Source organism: Rhinolophus hipposideros (assembly GCF_964194185.1).
Source record: "Rhinolophus hipposideros genome assembly, chromosome: 22".
NCBI lineage: Eukaryota > Metazoa > Chordata > Mammalia > Chiroptera > Rhinolophidae > Rhinolophus > Rhinolophus hipposideros.
In genome coordinates, this window is record NC_138068.1 from 42,574,117 (window position 1) to 42,588,201 (window position 14,085).

Sequence of the window (14,085 nt, forward strand, 5' to 3'; positions counted from 1 at the left end):
TGTTTGGAGCTCTTGTTATTGCATTTAAGAGCCAGAAAATAGACTTTTTTATTTGACTCAACTCCCTAATCTTTAAAGTGCCTAGGTTGCCCCAAATTTATTTTGTATCTGAAGTACTATCACAATTATCTGTTGGGCTCTTTGTAGTTGTATAATCAAAGAATTATGAAATAGCAATCTGGGTACCATTAAGCCAAACGACCCAAGCTCCAGTGGGGTTTCACATAGCAATATTTTAACTATAAATTTTATTATAAAGGAGATTCATTATGAAAGAATTTATTAATCATGATATTGTTGTTTTTATACCTTCATCTAAAGCAAAGCATCACTTGTAAATACATTTTGCTGTCTTTAGAACTCAGTGACAGAATCTGATGTCTGAGAACTCTAACAGTTACCATGCCTACCACTGAAGACGGGGTATGGATGATTCCTTCTTATGCTCCATATGCAGCGTCTCTCTCTAAAGAATAAAAGGGACTCAAGAGAGTCTAGCTTTAAACACGATCATCAGTAACCATTGCTTTAAATAATGGCAACAGCCATTCCTGGGAATTCAAAGGCCACATATCAACTTGTTTTGTTGGATTGACCATTAAATCAAATGGGAAAATTTGAGAATGTGTTAGGCTGTGCAGTTATCCAAGTGTTTTTGTTTATTAAATTTATTGGTGTGACATTGGTGAGTAAACTTATATAGGTTTCAAGTGTACGTTTCTATAATGCATCACATATTGCATTGTGTGTTCACCACCCAGTCAGTTCTTCTTCCATCATTATATGTTTGACTCCCTTTCCCTCTTCTATCACCATCTTACCCTCTGGTAACCACTAAACTGTTATCTGTTTCTGTGAGTTTTTGTTTCTTTGTTTGTTTGTTGCTTTCAGTTTTATATTTCACATATGAGTAAAGTCATATGGTTCTCAACATTTTCTTTCTGACTTGTTTCACAAGTTTTGATTACTATGTCTTGGTGATCTCTTTAGCACCCAGAAAGCCACATCTTCTGCTAAAACAGGTTTAAAAAGTAAAGATAGTTAGGTATATATATTTCTAAAAGCACAAGTAAGAAAACCTAGACTTAAACTGGCAATCGAAATACTTGACCATAAGAATATTCACTTGTTCAGGTGGATTGTTGGGAATGTTATTTTGAACAGATTAACAGTCTATATTTCAGATGTTAAAATGTGGCTTAATTTCTAAAATTTACATATAGTAACACAAGCTAATGCTAGCATGTTTTTATAAGACTAGATGGAAATTAAAGCTCTGCAATAAATATCCCATTTCTTTCTATCTGTGTGATCCTAGACAAGTTAATTAATCTTTATGAACCTCTGTTTTCTCAAGTGTAAAACATGGTGATCCTGGTACCCAGATAATGGAACTGTTGTGAAAATGTTGGGCTGAAACATACTCAAAGTGAACTTTGAACAAATGGTTTCAGACATAAAAGGTGGTGATGATGACAGTGAAAATAATGCAAAAATGTATATGAAATTTTGAAAAATTACTGGGAACTTTATTTACAGTACCCATTTTGTTCATTGAAATCATTTTTTAAAACCAAAAATATAAGGAACTCTAGCCCAGTGAAGTAATAATTATTATTATAAATTCTGAATCAGTGAGATTAATTTAACAAAGTAAATGAGATACTTTGTGAACCTTTAAGTTGATCATTAAGTTTATTTGCAGTATTTACTACTGCAAATGCTATGTAATTGTGATTAAATATTTCTGAAGTAAACACAGTTAGCTCCATCCCCCAAATCTCAAGTGCATTAATAAATCTACTCAGTAAGTTGGGTTTTTTGCTTTTTTTTTTTTTTTTTTTTTTAATTCTAAAAAGAAATTTTGAAGATCACATTGAAATAGAGCCAGATGGTCAGATATGATTTTTCATGTTAGGTGAATGCTCATAATTTACTTTATCCTGAAGCAACCACAAAAGCAGAAATCATGGTGAATGTTCTCCAAGAACATCAAATCCAAATAATCTCAGGGGTTTTATGTGCTGTCAAACATTTCATCAAATGGTATGAGAAACATATCTTTCATGTTCTTTTCATTTTTAAAACAGCTGTATCCTTTACGTTAGAGAAAAGTAGTTTTGATATGTGTTTTAAATTAGTGCATATAATAACATTCTTTTGTAAAAATGTATCTTTTCCTTGGTTAAATCAATGCAAGGTTTTTTTAAATATATATAAGCACAGCTGATTCATCTAATTCTCTTTTAGATAAAACTTTTAATATCCGAAATCACTCTCTTCTAGCTTAAATAAAACAAAGAAACAGTTATGATTCCAGGCACATGGCATTTTCAGCCTTTTCTACTGAATGGAATTTTTAAAAATTGATGAATAGGTAACATATAGTAGTCAGGATGATAACTAATCTGTTTTTTTTTTAAATGTAGGCTTGCGTAGCAGACAAATTTGGAAATGTGTTATCTAAATATGTCATGGGATATATTGACTTTAATCTGTAACATATGTGAAGTTTAATCATTAAGCAATGAATTTTTTTTCTGAGGTCTGTATGGTGAATATCAATGAATATAATATTTTTTGAGCTGAATGAAATGCCCAAGACTGATCTCTCAAGATTTAATTACCCACTTAAAAGGCCCTAGAGTTCTTGAAGGAAGCCTGGAGACCCATAGATCATGCTCCTTTATGGTAGCTGTGCATTCGAAGGCGGGCAGAAGCAAAGCCAGTACTTTATGATCAGCTCTATCTGGAATTTTGGAGTGAGAGACCACAGATTGGAGACCTAAGTCCCACCTCCATTTATTGGTGCCCATGGTAGATGCCACAAGCCCAAGGTGACTTATCTCTGATAAAGGTGATGATGATGATGATGATGACTAAATATACTAATAACATTAACTTCCAATTCATGAGTGTTTGCTATACCGTAGGCACCATGTGAAGTATTTTAAATGAATTATTTCTAGTTTCCACATCATTCACTTATTCAATCATTCATTTATTCTTTTAATAAGTTTTTATTGCACACCTCCTGCCAGCCAGGCCCTGGCTGGGTTCATAGCAGTGAATGAATCCCTCACAGAACTGATGCTGCAGTGGAATGGGGAAATTGACAGTAGTCTACGCAGAAATAAGCAGTAATTACGCCGTGAGATTTGTGCTGTACGGAACTGAACACGGTCACGGAACAGGGAGAAGTGGAGAGCGGTCCTACCTTAGATAAAATCATCAGGAAAGGCTTTTCTAAGGAGATACCATCTAAGCTAAAGCTGAAACGACATGGAGGAGCCACCCTGAGGGAACAGCAAGTGCCATTCCCTGAGGTAGGATAGAGTTTGGCAGGTGTGAGCAAAAGAAATGAGGCAAGTGTGGCTGGAGGGTAGCGCGTGACAGAGGTATAGTGGGAAGGCTGGGGGGTGATAGGAGTCGATGGATAGGATTCCATGCTTGGCAGTTTGGATTTTCTTTGAAAGGAACTCATGGGAAGCACTGAAAGGTTAAAAGCTAGGTAGTGATGTAAGCCAATTTACGATTTTAAAAGATCCATCCATTTGTAATCCAAGATGGAAGCGGTGGGTGATAGAGTGTGAGCTTCCAATTAGAAAGCTCTTATAACTCAGCCAATAATGACAATGGGGTGGCAGGGGAGATGGAGGGCAATTAATGGTTAGGAATTTGAACATGACTGGCTGGTGAAGTTAACACAAGGGATGACAATGGCTGTGAATAGACTGATGAGTAAGATGGGAAATTTGGGTGAGGAAGGGGTTTTAGGGATGAAACTCAAGAGATTTGATTTAGACATATTAATTTTGAGATATTATTTGGACATCTAGTTTAAGATTTTAAGCAGGCAGATTAAATACAGGTTCATAACGCCTTACCCACAATTCAAGAACCCATAGATCAAAATCTGACTGAATCAACATGAGGCTCTTGGCAGTCCCAGTTTATCCCTCTGGGAATGTTCATACATTTGAAGCAGAGCTTTCAATGTGTTTGATTACAGGGTGATTCCCTCGACTCCACTAAATTTGCAATGTGCCATGTGCCCCAGATTAAATTTCTAAAATCCCCAAGGTTGAAACACATTTGCCTCCCCTCCCTAGCCCCCAGTTTTTGCATACGGATCTGTGGGTTTCTGTATAAGTCTTGAAAGTCAGTGGAAAGTACAATGCTGGAGATGCACATTTGAACTTTGACCCTTAAGGAACAAGGAAAAAAAGCATAAATTTCGGAAATTCATGATCACTCTTTGGAGTTTTAACGGAATTTTCAGCAAGAAAACCCTGACCCCTTAAACTCCAGTGTACCCTGAAAAATTGGTGGGAGGATCCAAGTTTTGCATAGGATAGCTCTACTGCCTAGCCCTGGGGACAAGTCAGATAAGCTTGGTGCCTAAATTCTGATTTGAAAGGAGAAAGCACGCCTTCACATTCAAGATCATGATTTTAATCGTTCAGCCCAGCCTTTGATGAGAATTTTCAGGGATTGCTTTTTTTATGATATATGGTTATTAATTATGGCTTAGAAATAATTTTATTTTCTAAGTGTTTTTTTATTTATTAAGACAGCATTAATTGTCCATGACACTCAAGGTATAAAAATGCCATGATTCTCTCTTTCTAAAAGAAATAAAAATAAAAGAATAAAATTAAATGCAACTTGAGCTCTCACTCAGCAGCCTAGGTAAGAAATCCAGGATCTGTTAGTTTTGGGGAAACGCTGATTTTGTCCTCTTCCACAGTTCCAGACAGCCTATGGGATAACTCAGTTGAGGGAAACAGAGACAGTTTTGTCTTCAGCTGTTAGTGACTGGCCGTAGTTGGTATTGCTCTTAGATCAGGCCCCCATGGTCCATATGAAGCTGGCCAGCCCTCCCTAAGCCATGTAAGCCAGCTGAGACCTTTGCTGCCTAGGTCCTGACATTTGTAGTTGGACCTCCATACCCCATGCGTCCAACACCCCCTCCCGCATCCCATGGGAATTGCCAGTCTTGGTAGGAGTTGGAGTCATCTCTGGCCTTCCCCATCCAAGGAACACCACCCTTCACTATAGGGTGGGGGTTCATCATTCCTGGGATGGGCCCCTCCAATCTTTGACCATTAAAGCCCTCAGCTTCCTCCTTGGCAGTCCCTCCATATTCTTCTTCCTTGAAGGTAAGACAAAGGTGCACATTACTCCACGTAAGTCTATAGCAGCAACATAAACACAAGATACCAGCAAGGTTTTCATTAAGCACCCTCTTACGGACTAAACATATCAGGCAAACACACAGCAACAAATTCTACAAATATCTCTTCATTAATAAGTTCTCAAAGTACAAAACAAAGTATTTGATAGAATTACAATGCAAAGGGAGGGAGAGAAAAAGTTTTGAGGAAGGAATACTATACAGCATAAACAATATTTTGAAACAAGTTTTGCAATATTCCAGGGGTTTCTCCAGTTGTTCAAAGGAATAGCACACAACACTCAAAACACAATCAAATTTATGTCTCTAAACTATCACCCAGTGAGACATTTTGGAAAAAGGTTAAAATTATGTCACTAAGTTGGATAAACTCTATGGGGTTTTTGATTTTTAACATATGCTTTTTTCCTCTAGGTAATTAAATTAATATGTCTAATGGTAGGACAATTTGAAAATACAGAAAATACTATGAAGAATAAAATTAATACTGCCTATTATCACATCACAGAGATAATCTTTGTGATATTTTGATGTTTTCCTTTCAGTTTTTGTCTCTAAATGCTGGCTCTGTATCTGTATTTCTGTATTTACATAGCTGAAGTATTACAGTATATTAAAGTTTGTGTTCTGTCTTTTTTTCAATATTCTCAGATTGTCACATCTCATTCTCAGGAAATATGCCTAAAAATTAAAGGAGGGTACCAATCAATTAGTTTTCACTGATCACTGGACAAGCTCCCTCTCTCTTCCCTTAGCCAGTGCACACATGCTCTCAAGAAGCTCCATGGGTGTAAAATAAGACTGAGAAAAAAACAGAAATATAAACATCATTTCTTGATGGCATCTGCAGAAACTATACCTTTTAACCATATCTCTCTCTATGATGTTTCCTATTTTTCAGTTTTTTGTAACTCTTTAATTAATTTCTGCCTATATTTCTGATTTTTTAAGATACTTTGAAGTCAAGATTTAGAACAAAGAACATGAACATTTTAATTTAATTTTTCATTACAAGTTTTTCTCATAAAGTTTGTGATTTTAAAAATTGGAAAATATAAAAAAGTAAAACAAATAAAACATAGATCACAAAATTCCTGTAACTCAGAGAAAATTACTGTTAGTACAGGATTATTTCCATATGATTTTGTGAACATGTATTTATGCTTCTTTTATTAATATTACTTACTGTTACATTGTGAGTACTTTCTCTTATCATTAAATATTATTTGAAAACATGATTTTAATGGCCCTCTCCCTTTCACACATTATAATATATTTAGCCATTTCCATTTCAATGTCTCTATTTAGGCTGTTTCCCAACTTTTCACTATCTCAAATATCATAGTCATAAACATCCCTATCTTGAGTCTATGAACCTCTTCTGCTTAACTTCACCTCACGAATGAGGGCTCTGAAACCAGGACGTGTAAAGAGGCTTCTTCAGGCTGCTGTCAGCATATTTGAATTTCCTGTGCAAACTGCAAAAAGGTGCTTCTTTGGGTGTTGGATCACAAAAACCTCCTCAGAATATGAGTTAGAAAACAGTGCCCTTTCCTGGCACATCCTTGCCAGGAACTTTGCTGGGTGAGCAAAGTGTGGGCTAGATTTGTGGGCCCACCTTCTTGGCCATGTGCTTTTGTTGCAGTAGACAACCTATTCAACCTCACATGCTGTCATTTTACATGTAATTTTTTACCCAAAGTCACAGAGCTAGTAAATGACAGAGCTGGTTGGCAAATCCAAATCTGGCCAACTCAAAATCTGCTGCTCTTTTAGCTACCTTAAAATACCTTCCTGATCTGGTCAAGACCCAGGAAGCTAGGATTTCTATAGTTCTCTATAAGCAATATTCATGGTGTGGCACTGATTATACATTTCAGTTTTGAAAGAAAAGTAACCACAATATTATCTAAACATTCTATTCAAGCAATTGCATATATTGTCTGGCTTTCTAATTTACCCAAATTTTCTGACATAAAAGGTTCAAAGTTATGGACTGAGATAAAAATAAAAAATAAAAAATAATATATAATATATATATATATATTAACTGTGGTCTTCGGGATTCTCAGAAAACGTCCCCTCAGCCAATTCAACTGGGCAAAATGTTAAAAACAACAAACATCTTGAACACAACCTTAACCTTCATATTATGTAAAGTGAACAATTGTAAGTCAATTGTTTTAGGGATCACTGCTGGTTTTGATAGCACACCAGGATGTTCTGTAATTTTATCCTAACCTAGTCATAGTTTTCCTTTCAAAATTGGGAAAGCATCTTCTACCCAAAGGCAGACAGAGGATGGGAAAATGACAGTGAAGTGAAAACTGAAGAGTTAATGTGTCTATTTTACATTCTTTAAAACAGTGTTTTCTGTTGCATATTTTGGCATATGTTTTTGAGACATATTTCAGTTGATCTTTGCAAACTTGAAAGTTGATTCAAAGCCAGATGTTCAAAAATAGACTGAGAAAGCAATTGTAATTTTTCATCCCTCAATTTTTGTACAGAAACATCATTTTGAAATTGTTCTAGTCTGATGGATGCCCCATTGAAAACTGGGTCAAAAAATATGGCTGTGATTGAAAATCTTCTGGATTATAAAACAGAGCCTAAACAACACCAAACAGATAGAATCTGACACAATCCTACCAGGCTGACGTTGGTGTCAACTGGACTTCCTCTGCATTGTTTTTTAGCTTTTTATTTTGAAATAATCTCAGGCTTAAAGAAAAGTTTCTAAAATAGTACAAAGACTCTCTCTCTCTCTCTCTCTCTCTCTCTCTCTCTCTCTCTCTCCCTCTCCCCATATATATGTGTGTATTATTCCTGTCTCGTTTCCTTTTCGTAATAAAATGAAAACCAATTTAGTCAATTATTGTACAAAATCACCTTTCAACAGAAGCCTCGAGTGTAGCGTAGAATGTCTGTGTTAGTTGCCATCCTGTTGGAGTCTCTCAGTCTTGTCTTCCTTCAACACATGAAAGCTATTCTGTTAAGTCCAGCAAATCCCTCGATTTCTTTGGATTTCTAGCTCTCATATAAAACTCTTTGGGAATAGCCTCTTGTTCCTTTTACTTCTCCTTGAACCTGCATCTGTACTTGGGTTAACGCTGACGTAAGATTTTTGTTCCACCATTTCTGATTTCCCTGTAAGTTTTAGATGCCTCCATCACTGACTAGTGAATGCATGACTACACAAACAGTAATTTGGCTTAGAAATTCAGGATATTTATATTCAATAATATATATATATATATATTAAATAACATATACTATATATGTTATTCAATATATATATATTATTGAATATATGTGTGTGTATATTATATATACATATATATATAATACATATTTCACCATATTCTCTAAATGTTAGCATTTTAACACATTTTCTTTATTGTTCTCTTTCTTGTTCTTCATGTATACTTTCTGAAAATAAGGATGTTCTCTTACATAACCATGGTACAATATAAAAATCAGGAAATTAATGTTAATACAATGCTATTCCATTATCTTGTCTATAGTCCTTATTCTAATTTCCAATAATGGGACAAATGGACCACCTGAGTCCTAATGTGATGTCCTGATAAAGACAGAGCATCATGTCTGTGATGTTCCTTCCAGTAATGCAGAAACTGCATCTAATCACAAGGAAACATCAGATAAACCTGGAGTGAGGGGTATCCTAGATCCTACTGAATAGTACTCTTCAAAAGTGCCAGTGTCATGGATACAAAACAAATCAGTAACAACCTCAACAAAAACTAACGGGAGAAACTGTTCCAAATGCACAGCCAGGGCAGCCCTTGTCAGTGTGGATTGTTTGTGCAGACAAAGATGAACTTAATGATTTGATGGAGATTAACTTAATGATTTAAGAACTGCATGGGGTTTGAGGAAAGCAATTCCTCACTAATTCTTGAGAAACTTAACTGGCACTTACACAAACACATCCACACTGGGCCCCACGTGTGACAGCACAGACAGTTTTGACAAACATTTCAACCAGTCAAAAGTAAACTGTTATCCTGCTGGTGCAGCTGAGTGCCCGATGGTGAGGCCAAAGCCCTGCGCTGTGGTGGGGACCACCCTCTCTGGCCCATCACCGAGCTCAGCCTGCAGTCCACCAGGCTATGCCAGGTCTAGTTGTGTAGTTAGAGCAAAAACATCCCAGTGACAGTACATAGCACAGGGAGCAGAGTTTTCTTTCTCAGCACATTGAGAACCATATTTCTACAGTTCAGTTAATAACCAGGAAGACATTTAGGGGCATTTATAGGCCACTCAGTGAGATTTTCATTATGTGTTATTTATATTATATAATTATGATAAGAAAAATAAAATATGATCCTTTTAGAAAAGTATTAAACATAGCATTTGTATAAATCTTCCACATAAGATAATGTCCAATTTTTTTCTGTTTTTCTTCACACACACACACACACACACGTACACTCCACTTTTAATGAGAAAATTGAACTTGCCCCTTTATTTTAACTTTATTCTAACTTTGTCAGGTTTTATGCTTGATATGGCTTTGCGAAATTCCTCATCAGGGGTAGACCCAGGTTTCTTGGACCTGAGGTTTATACAATTGGTGGTGGGAGTGGAGAGAATTTAAGAGAATAGAAAATTGCAATTTCTGTGTGTCAAGGACTGGAAGAATGATGAAGATTTATTTTGTAGGAAGCACATGCCTGTTATAGCAGACATCCTGGAGCTAGTTTGGACAAAAGAGCACTTCAGCCACAAAAACATCAGTTTTTCATGTACTAGAGGATGGACCATTGGGGCTGTGGCTGGAGTGACCCTAGACAAAAGACCCTACAGGCCTCCCCACTCCCATCTCCCAAGGCTACACTTCCAGTCCTTGTCACAACTGCCCCCACTTTGCTCTTATGGGATTGCCCTGTAAGAGCAGATGGCCAGTGGGAAAGCATGAGCTTCGCTCTGGCAATGATTCCACTCATGTGGGAACTGCAGGACACATCAAATCCCTGTTTTCCCTGGACTACTGTCCTAAGGAGTAGGACAGCAGGCTGCTTCTGGGTCAAATTCAACCAGCGACACTGAGGGGAAGAAGTATAGCCCATTCCAGGAGAAGATATTTGTCAATGATATAGCTGATAAGGGGTTAATATCCAAAATTTATAAAACATTTATTCAGCTCAACATGAAAAAAACAAACAACCCAATTAAAAAATGGGCAGAGGACATGAAGAGACATTTCTCTAAAGAGGACATACAGACGACCAACAGACATATGCAAAAATGCTCAACTTCACTAATCAGAGAAATGCAAATAAAAACCACAATGAGATACCACCTCACTCCGGTCAAAATGGCTATCATCAATAAATCAACAAACAACAAATGCTGGTGAGGTTGTGGAGAAAAGGGAACGCTTGTGCACTGTTGGTGGAATTGCAGATTGGTGCAGCCACTATGGGAATCAATATGGAGGTATCTCAAAAAACTGGAAATGGAACTACCTTATGACCCACCAGTTCCACTCTTAGGTATTTATCCAGATAAATCCAAGACGATAATTTGAAAAAATATAGCCACCCCTATGTTTATTGCAGTGTTATTTACGACAGCCAAAACTTGGAAACAACCGAAATGCCCATTGGTAGATGACTGGATTAAGAAACCGTGGTACATTTTTACAATGGAGTTTTACTCAGCTATAAAGAAGAATGAAATCTTATCATTTGCAATAATATAGATTGACCTAGAGAACATTATGTTAAGTGAAATAAGTCAGACAGAGAAAGACAAATACCATATGATCTCACTTTTATGTGGAATCTAAAGAACTGAATAAATGGGCATAGTAAACAGAAATACTCTCAGAAATATAGAGGAAAAACTGATGGTTGCTAGATGGGAGGGGGTGGGGATGAGGGAGAAGTGGAAGGGATTAGACCGCATAAATTGGTAACTACAATATTGCCACGGGGATATGAAAGACAGTTTGGGAAACATAATCAATAATGTTGTAAAGATTTTGTAGGGTGTCAGATGGGCACATGTCTTATTAGGGAGACCACTTCATGGGACGGTGTAAATGCTTGACCACTGCACTGTACACCTGAAGCTGAGGCTGAATAACATTGTATGTCAACTATAATTTTATATATATATATATATATATATATATATATATGTATATGTATATGTATATGTATATGTATATGTATATATATAGTCACAGGATATGGAGTATAATATAGGGAATAGAGTCAATGGAATTGTAATAGATATATAGGATGTCAGAGGGGCAGTCGATTGGGGGAGGGAGGTTATCACTTTGTGAGGGGCGAAATGTCTAACTATTGCATTGTTCTGTACACCTGAAACTAAAAAAAAAATAAAATAAAATACAGCTCATTCCCATTACACACTGGGTGGCAAGCTCTGCTATAGTGGCAAGGTGCTTTGTAATTGCAGAAAGCTACATCAAAAATCATAGATAATGTACATGAAAGGGCTTTTAAAATTATCAAGTAGTCTCAGACAATTTTGGCATGGAAACTCTAAGAAGAAATACCCTTTGATGGTGAGAAAACAGCAGAGGAGCGGCAACAGAGTGAAAGAAACAAGTAGCTTTACAACAGATTGGCAAACTTTGCCAGTGAAAACGGAAATGGTATTTTACAGTAGTTTCACTTCCTCTTGCATTGAAGGGTATAAAGGACAGCATGTGACTTAGGATAAGTGTCTATGAGTTTGGGCAAATGACTTAGGTAAGTCTTTTGCATCTTTGGTAAAACCAGCTGTACATGAATTCCTATCTCACAGGTGTTCTGAAGATCAAATGTGAGAAATTCTTTGTAAATGGCTGGGAAAGTTTCGTGTTTATTTTTCTTTTTATGTGACATGGAAATGTCTGGTGTTTCAAGTTCACCTATAATAAACCATCGATAAAAGCCACACATTTTTATTATTACAACTCATTTAATTCCAGAAAGAAACATCTTAACCAGTTTAATACCTTGAGGAATTGAGGGAATAATCCTAGTGGTCATTTTCATATAAGTTTACCTGAGTATCAAGATCATGCCAAAAAAGGAAAATATCGCAAAACACCACATAGGTACAGCCTTAAGCAAAAGACATGGGTGAGAAAATGTTTGTATAGAGGATGGTTGAGTTCTTAACAGATTAATGGCACGTACATATTTCGGGATTATTTTGTTTTATTTCATTTGTATATATACTAGCAGTAACTATGGGGGGAGGTGTCACTTTTCCCCTTTACTAACCTTCCTGGGTCTCAATCCAACTTCAACCCTGCAGGCCTTCCACCCCCCAAGCTACATGCCTAAAATGGCTCCTCAATTTGCCATTCCCAAGAGGGCCCCTGAGCTAGGTTCTCATTTCTCTCCATGTCAGCCTGGATTTATACAGCTTTCCTGCAGGGTTTCCTGCTCCATGCTGCTGCACACTGTTCTCTCTAACTTGACACGGTTTAATAGCTAACCTTCATATTTAAAATATTATGGATACAAAAAGAGGAAAATAAATAATTTCCAATAATGGGCTACTAAGACCTTGTGGCTGTGTCAGTCTGTAACTGCAGACCCATTGAAGTCTCTTTGGATATTTGCAGTGAAGCCTAAAGAGCTGGGTGGTTTTGCTTCCAAAAAGCCTTTGTGCAATTCTCCTTCTTGTTTCTGGTCTTAGTGTGAAGAAGACTTTTGGTGAGAATTTGGGTTAGAAACATAAAGCCAATGAGCTATAACACCTTCCCAAGGCTATTTCCCTTGCTGATAGTGAAGCGAAAGTGCAGAAACTCCATATTTTCATGAAACTTTTGTACATATATGTCACTAATCACCATCTAGAATGAAATAATAAATACAGCTTTCCTCCATCCCTGTCAAGTTTTCAAGAATCTACCAGTAATTTAGCCAGATTTTCAATTGTCATGTTATAGGAAACCAAACACGAATGGGGAAAATAAAAGCATGTAAAAATGGAAATTTTTAAAAACAGTTTTTCATTTGAGGAAAAAATGTTTTACAAACACACACTTACATGAAGATAGAGATTAAAAAGGAAAACAGGGTTATTATGAATCAAATATATATTTTATATAGATACATTAATTTCCTTCAAATTCTTAAAACCTGTTTGAGAATATATTTGTTTGATGTCTATGATCAACTTTTTGGCAGGAATGTTTGTGTGTATGCATTGTTAAAACTAGAAAAAGTAATATACTAAATTTGTATTAAATAGAATGAAATTATTTTTCTCCATTCAGTAATTTTTTTGCACTAGTTCTTTGAAACAATTTCTATCTACAACTTTATCTTTAGAAGTTTTAATTATTTCTTAATTTTACCACTTGATTTTGATGTGTTGTTGGCAATGGATGCAGATGGCAAGGGACAAATTTAATCAATCGCAAGTGGCTTCTATAACTTTTAGTTTGGGAAGTAAATAGGAGAACAGAAACTCAGTGGCACATTCTCTTCTCTTTCAAACATATGTTCTTATTTAATAAATTCTCTCTCAAATAAAATAAGCCTGTAGTTATTGGTGGTCAGTTTCACGTAATAGGAGCTACTACAGTTTCCCATTAAAAAAAAAAAAATACAAGGCTGCAATAAAACAAACAGTGAGTCACTTTATTGGGTATGAAGTAATAAAGTAGTGGTTATAATGATAACTTCTATGATGTGCCTTAGAGGAAAACAACCTTGATTTGTTACTTTTGGTTTGGGATGGGGGACTTCTTAGCTTAGTGGTAACAGAAAACCGACATGTAATCAGATTCCACCCCACTGCTCTGTGTTCTCATAGCAACTGGGAGATTTCACTCTCAGCAGTTATCACTGCCATAATTAATTAATAACTATGCAATGTGTTATTTA